Genomic DNA, 8,085 nt, shown 5'->3' with positions numbered 1-8,085 from the left:
CATTTCTTCACCTCAACCCACTCCAATCTGTCTTCTGCCTCACACAACTCTACTGAAATAGTTCTCGATAAGGTCACAATGACACCCATGTTGCTAAATCCACACTTCTTGGCAACTCAACAACACTCACCTCAGATGATGGTCCTCTTTCTTTATATATATATATATATTTTTTTTTAATTGAAGTATAGTTGATTTACAATGTTGTGTTAGTTTCAGGTGTACAGCACAGTGATTCAGGTATATATATATATATACACACACACACACACACACATATATATCATTTTTCAGATTCTTTCCCCTTGTAGGTTAGTACAAAATAGTGAGTATAGTTCCCTGTGCTATACAGTAGGTCCTCTTTCTTGATGTACCCTCTTTTGTTGGATGTTGAGAACCTGCAATCCCCTGGCTTTCCTTCTATCTCTTTGACCACTCTTTCTCCATCTCCTTTCATGGCTCTTCAATATAACCTTTAAATGTTTGTTGTGATATCATGAAGTTTTTATTTGCTCACTCTACTCTATCCCTAGAGAAAAATTATCCACTTTCATGACTTCAGTTACCATCTTTATGCTGATGATTCTGTTTCTTATCTTTAATTAGCTCTCTCTTCTGAGCCCCAGAACCACACACCTGACTGTTTGTTATATACAATTCTATATCTCATAAGCACCTCAAATTCAGTATTTTCAAAACCATATTCATTGTCTACCCACAACACTGCTGAAATCAATTTTGGCCCTCCTCTATTATTCCTTACCTCAATAAAATATAGCATTATCAATTTTTGTCATTTTTGATACCTTCCATCTTTATTTCTTAAGATCCCATTATTTAAGTCCTGTAGATTCCCCATCTTAAATATCTCTCAAATGTATCTGCTTCTCTCCATCACCCTATTCTAAGCCATCACCATGTCTCTACATCTACTTTTGTTCCCTCCAAACAGTCCCCAGGCTGATAATTTTCAGTGACTTCCTAATCCTCTTAGTTTATGGTCCAGAATTAATAATGTAGCCTACAATGCCTGGCCTTCTTCTGAATTCTCACGTTGTGCCACTTTCCCCTTCTTTCAGTTTCTTGAAAATACCAAATTCCTTCTTGCCTTATTGTTTTTTTCATATGTTTGTATTCTCTTTCTGGAAGGGAACAGCCTTTATATTTGGCTAACTCATGTTTTTATTTCAGTTCTCAATTTAAATGCTCCTTCTGAAGGTATACCTTTTCTGACCTCTCAAGACTATGTCAAATCCTTGCAGTGACATCCCATAGCCATGTATACATCTCCTATGAAAAGTACTGCAAATACTTATTTTTCCTATTATCCTATAAATTCTATAAGGATAGGGAATATGTCTACCTACTGTTATATTCCCAGTGCTTAGCAAAGTGCCTGACAAATTGTTCATACTCAACAATTTGTGAATGATTGAATTAATAGAAGAATAGAAATTATTTATAGAACAATTAATTTGAGGTAAGGGTAGGGATCATGGAAGACTTTAAAGAGAAAATAGCTTAAAAATATGTCTTACGTAATGAAATGGAGGATGGAATGGAGGCATTCTAGCAATTTGAAACACAATTTGTAAAGATATAGAGGGGAAAAATGTGTGAGTCCTCAAAATACAAGATGCATGCAGTAACTTAGAGTTGTCCAGTGTGGGCTGTAGCACAGGCGATAGTGGTAGAAAGTGAGACTAGCTATAGCACAGGAGAAAGTGGTAGAAGGTGAGACTAGAAAGTAATAGCTTGGGTATGATTGTGAAGGTTTTTGTGTATACCATATGATTAAGGATGCTTGGCAACATCTAAGAGAAATAGTAAGCATCATTTTCTGTCGTGGGAAATTCAGAGATCAGAGCTGACTGACAGGTACCAGGTAAGAACTAACATCAGAAGTACAAAGCAAAATAGCTATAAATAATTACTTCTTTCCTTTGTGGCTCTACTTCTATGTTTGGAGGCTCCCTAGAAACCCGACCCCCTATTTATAGTGACCAGAGAGCATGTGTGGGGCTTGCCTGACTTTCCAGCTCACTAGAGAAATGGCTGAGTATAAAGACAGAGGAATGAGGAATCATGTTACTCTCTTGTGAACCCATCAGCGCAATTCCCCAGGCCAGTAGAAAAAGGGTGTCTCTTCATTCCCCTTTTGTGTTCCTTTTTCAATTTGGTAAATCACTTCACAAACTTCACTGGATTTTCCATTTTTTTCAGGAGCCTTGAACTTTCCTAGAGGAGATTTCTAAGTCTTCAGGCAATTGGTATTCAGTATTGTAATGTCTGATTCTTTAAAGGGACATATTTGGAAACAGAACAGTGACACTGACCTTTTCTCTGAGTGGCTGCCTTTGCAAACGTCATAGCAAGTGCGTTTAGGAATTGCTCATTCGTGGGGGCTGTTCAGAGGCCAGGGAAAGAAAGAGTCCTGGGAATTGACAATAGCAGCAAAGCAGTACAGGAAAGAGCAGGGATGTTCAGATATGACGAATGGGGTCATTTTTGATTTGAAAAGATTGATGCTTCCTCATTTGGAGGATGGATCCAAATACCCTTAAATTCTTAGTTGAATATATGTTTGTTTTGACACAGAGGATCATAAACATGGCCATGGTTTTAGTTGAACTTATATTCTCAACTACCTGAGTGACCTTTGGAAAGCCCTTTCTCTGGGTATTAGTTTTATCCTCTGTAAAATGAGAGGGTTAGACTAAATTATCTCTATACTCCCTTCCCACTCTGACACTTGACAATTCTATGATTTCTAATTGGGTACATTTATGAAAGTTGTGGTGGAAATGTGATCATATATGACTAGAAGGTGGGTAGTAGAAATAGTACAGTTTCTTTTCATCTAACAATGTGGGTTTGGTATATGTGTTTTGATGTATAATTCATGAAGTTTTTCAATTTCTAGCTTAGAAAGAGTTTGTGACAATAAAATTACATTCTGCCTGATGGGTTCACCTATGCTATGTGTGGGGGTAGTGGGCTTATTATAGAAGAGGTGTTAGGGAAGAGGGGTCATCTGGAGGTGGTAGTAAAGGTTAGCAGCAGAAGGGAGAGAAAAAGATTAAACATAGCTTTAAGTAATCTGATTAATAAAAGTTTTTGAAAAACACTAGGAACTGTTATCAGCTTGTCAACTAGATTGGAGCCAATCTCTGTTTCTGCCTTTAATGGCAACCTCTTCAGGGTAGACAAACAGATTATCCATTAATTCGTTGTTTCACTAATGGGAGAAAGAGGCATTATTAAAGCTCTTCTTCAGGATTAGAGAAGAGGAAATCAAGTGAGAGAAGCATGCCATAGGTCTCCCCTCTCCTCTCTCATCCAGTTGGGAGAGGGGGCCCAAGGATCTAGGATTGACTCCCCTTCTTACCTGTTTCTTTTTCCCCTCCACAAACATCCTTTACAGCAAAAAAAACCAAAAATAAAAACAAAAAATACTGAGAGGAGTGATAAAGCTAAGAGAGCAAGTGTTAGATTACCTACAGCATCCCTGTTCCATCCAGTTATCAATTTATGAAGGTCTTGTTGGCAGCTACATAAGGAGACATTGGGACCTAGCGGGACTATTGAAGGGAGATCAGTAGGGAGATATTTGGGCATCAAAGTTAAACCATTTAGTTCCTATTATCACAGAGAATCATAGCAGATTGTGTCACATTTTGCTATTCAGCTTGCTTTGTTGGTACATGAGCCATATTTTTCCAACCCTTAGCTTTTATGCTTCCCCATAACATTAGATTATTTTGTCAGTGAAAAGAAATGCAGGAAAGAGAAATTTAGAACAGATAAAGCACAGGTAATGAAGACCATACTCAGAAGCAGCTATACAGAACACACAAGTTGGTTAGGGAGAACACATACTTGTACAATGACAGCTCTGCATCCCAAAGTAGTCTTTTAAAGCAAAAACTGAACAAAGGCAAACAATAGAATGCAAAGTAGAGGAATTGAGTAGTCAGAGTTAGGTGGGTTTTATCATAAAAGATGTCCTGGAGAACATAAGTTTAGGGGAGGTGACAGTTCCTATACCCATAATTGCTTCATAATCAGGAGATCATTGGGACTCTTTTCTAGTCAATGCTTCAATCTCAGTAGTAATCTGATATTTTCAACTGCGGTATGGAATTATTGGTCTGTGTTAAGTAATATTTGTTGTCATGTGGGTCTTAGGGAGCACACTGTCCTTGAAGGCAGCTGGCAAGGGAACAAGGTACTTGCAAGCTTCTAATTGGCCTGGAAAAGGATGAAATTTGCCACCTGAAGTGCCAAGGGAACAAGTACACAGTGTACTTCTTCCCTAACGAGATTCAAGGTTGGTAGAGAAGGAGGATCTTCCTGATTTTCAGTTACTTAGATGAAGTGAAAGACAGAATTCAACAACGAAGTACAGAGTAAGGGTCACAGTGACCCAAGGTTTTAGCAGCCCTTTAATCTCTATGGCATTCTTTCAGAACCAACCTGAGGCATGGGTCTCTTGGGACAATAGCCGTATCTTCAGAGGGAAAAGCCTTTTGCTGGGAGACAAGAGCTCTGGTCCCAAATCCGGCTTGAAATCTTATTTTCAGTGTGACTTTGAACATATTATTTTCCTAATATGCATACTGGATTTATGATCTATTAAACACGAAGGAATTCCTTTCCTGGCTATGTAACTTGATCCCATCAGATAACTTTAGAATATAACAATCTTTGTATTTACCACATGATGGTTTGGAAGGGTAGTAGGATGGAGAGGGGAGTGCTGGGAGTTGGATAATTGGAAATGTAGGAGTGCTTTAGTGAGCTCCACCAATAGATAAATCGTGAGAGGGATGTAATTGTAGACTCTTTCATTCAACTGTATCATCTGGCAGGCCTGCCTTACACTTTGCCTCTTTTCTCTATCAGTTTCATTACTGCTATGGACTGAATTGTGTCCCCCCACCCAAATCCATATGTTGAAGCCCTAACCCCCAGTGTGATGGCATTTGGAGATGGGACCTTTTGGAGGTAATTAGGTTTAGATGAGGTTATGAGTGTGGGCATCTCATGATGGGATTAGTATTAGATGTCTGATAAAAAGAGACATCAGAGTGCTCTCTCTCTCTCTCTCTGCCATGTGAGGACACAGCAAGAAGGTGGTTGTTTGCAAGCTGGGAACAGAGCTCTCACCATTAATTGACCATGCTGGCACCCTGATCTGCAACTTCTAGCCTCCAGAACTGTGAGAAAATAAATTTCTGTTGTTTAAGCCACTCAGTGGTATGTTGTTATGGCAGCCTTAGCAGAAGCAGAAGCCTTAGCAGAAGAAGCAGAACTAAGACAAGTACCCTCTCCAAAACTGGGCTTGCCATGTGATCTGTAAAGAAAGGAAATCTAATACCACCAATTTGAGTTTATGTTCTTGAGAATCAGTTAGAGCCTGGCTCTTCAGGGGTCTCTTTTTGAGGGGCAATAAAAATTATTTTTTCTATTGCTACAGTGAGGAACTGGGCTTGATTACCCTCTTTTGTATCAAAATAATCACCCCTACCTTGCACATACATACTCCATTTTACACCATTTGTGTATTTCTTACTAGTGTATCTTTTCTCCATGTTTGCTACTCCTTAGTCATGGGAACAAAGAAGCTAGAGGACATTATAGAAGAGTTCGAAGCTATTGGTTTCTCTTCAGGTGTGACATTGATGAGCCTGTTTATCATTTTTTCCTCAGCCATGGGATGCCTTTCGGATTATCTAATATGTGGCCACTATGTCACCATGTAAATCTGCAACTCTATTCTGTTGCTGTGTTAAGGTCTGTGAACTCTTGGTGGTTAATCCATTAGAAAGTTAATTCAGGCGATATTTATTGAGCACCTATGAACATGCAAAGTGATAGGCAAATTCACTTTTGCCCATATGGCACTTATATTCTTGTGGGAGAATACAGATAATAAATATATACAGAGAGATGAATTTAAAAACATAATTTTAGCTGATAATAGCTAGAATAAATGCTGGAATAAAATGGTGTAGAGAATTGCTGGGTCAGTGACTGCTTTAGGTAAGTTGATCAGGGAATTTTTCTCGGAGGAAGTGACAAGTGAGCTGAGACCTAAGTAATGAGTGATGAGAAAGAGCTGGAGATTGTAGATAGAGACTAGTGAAAAAGATCTAAGCTGGAAATGTAGTGGGCATGTACTTAGAATGTAAATTAAATCAATGTGTCTGGAAGTAATGAGAGAGACAGATAGATGATGATGTCAAAAGATATTCAAGGGCACCTAATAGTGGAGTCCAGAATGCTATGGTGAAGTGTTTGGACTTAATTCTGAAAGCAGTGTAAAGCCATTGATAGGATTAAGAAAGGAAGAAAAGAGGTCTGATTTACACTTTGCAAAGATGATTCTGGCTGCTATCTGGACGATGGGCTATAGGGGGCCAGAGTAAAGACAGAGAGCCCAGTTATAGGCTACTGTAGTAATCTAAGAGAAAGACAATTGGATTGGGCTAAGAGGGTACAGTGGAGGTAAATAGAAGTCTTTGGATACTGGATGACCTTTTAGAGTAGAGCAGGCAGAGTATGATGGATTGGATATAGTGGTTACATGCAATGCCATGACTATGGTCATCACTGTGGCCCTTATTCATCTTTGCCTTCCTACTCAACTTCTGCCATTCAAATATAATCTCCTCCTGGTTTCCAGTATTCTTCGTATATTTCAGTATGGCATGCCTTAGTGTGAACCTACTTGCATCAGTATTGCTGGGTACTCAATTGGCCCTTTTAATCTGGAAACTATTTCTTGAGTTCTGGGAATTTTACTTAAATGATTTCTTTGATAATTTCCTCTCCTCCATTTTCACTGCTCTCTTTCAGAAAAACCTTTCATTCCTATCAAACCTATTCCAAACCTCCTGGTTTGATCTTCTAAATAAAAAAAATTTTTTTCTTACTTTCTGTCTCTGTTTCCTTGGACTAGTTTTTTTTTTTTTTTTACATCTTTATTGGAGTATAATTGCTTTACAATGGTGTGTTAGTTTCTGCTTTACAACAAAGTGAATCAGCCACAGATAGACATACGTTCCCATATCTCCTCCCTCTTGCGTCTCCCTCACTCCCACCCTCCCGATCTCATCCCTCCAGGTGGTCACAAAGCACCGAGTTGATCTCCCTGTGCTATGCGGCTGCTTCCCACTAGCTATTTTACATTTGGTAGTGTATATATGTCCATGCCACTCTCTCACTTTGTCACAGCTGAACCTTCCCCCTCCCCATATCCTCAAGTCCATTCTCTAGTAGGTCTGTGTCTTTATTCCTGTCTTACCCCTAGGTTCTTCATGACACTTTTTCTTAGATTCCATATATATGTGTTAGCATACGGTATTTGTCTTTCTCTTTCTGACTTACTTCACTCTGTATGACAGACTCTAGATCCATCCACCTCACTACAAATAACTCAATTTAGTTTCTTTTTATGGCTGAGTAATATGCCATTGTATATATATGCCACATCTTCTTTTTTTTTTTTACATCTTTATTGGAGTATAATTGCTTTACAATGGTGTGTTAGTTTCTGCTTTATAACAAAGTGAATCAGTTATACGTATACATATGTTCCCATATCTCTTCCCTCTTGCATCTCTCTCCCTCCCACCCTCCCTATCCGACCCATCCAGGCAGTCACAAAGCACTGAGCTGATCTCCCTGTGCTATGCGGCTGCTTCCCAAGAGCTATCTACCTTAGGTTTGGTAGTGTATATATGTCCATGCCTCTCTCTCGCTTTGTCACAGCTTACCCTTCCCCCTCCCCATATCCTCAAGTCCATTCTCTAGTAGGTCTGTGTCTTTATTCCTGTCTTACCCCTAGGTTCTTCATGACATTATTTTTTCTTAAATTCCATATATATGTGTTAGCATACGGTATCTGTCTTTCTCTTTCTGACTTACTTCACTCTGTATGACAGACTCTAGGTCTATCCACCTCATTACAAATAGCTCAATTTCATTTCTTTTTATGGCTGAGTAATATTCCATTGTATATATGTGCCACATCTTCTTTATCCATTCATCCAATGATGGACACTTAGGTTGTTTCCATCT

This window comes from Leucopleurus acutus (genome assembly GCF_964270905.1).
Source record: "Leucopleurus acutus genome assembly, chromosome: X".
NCBI lineage: Eukaryota > Metazoa > Chordata > Mammalia > Artiodactyla > Delphinidae > Leucopleurus > Leucopleurus acutus.
The sequence above is the reverse complement of the archived record's forward strand: the minus strand, read 5'-3'. Positions refer to the sequence as shown.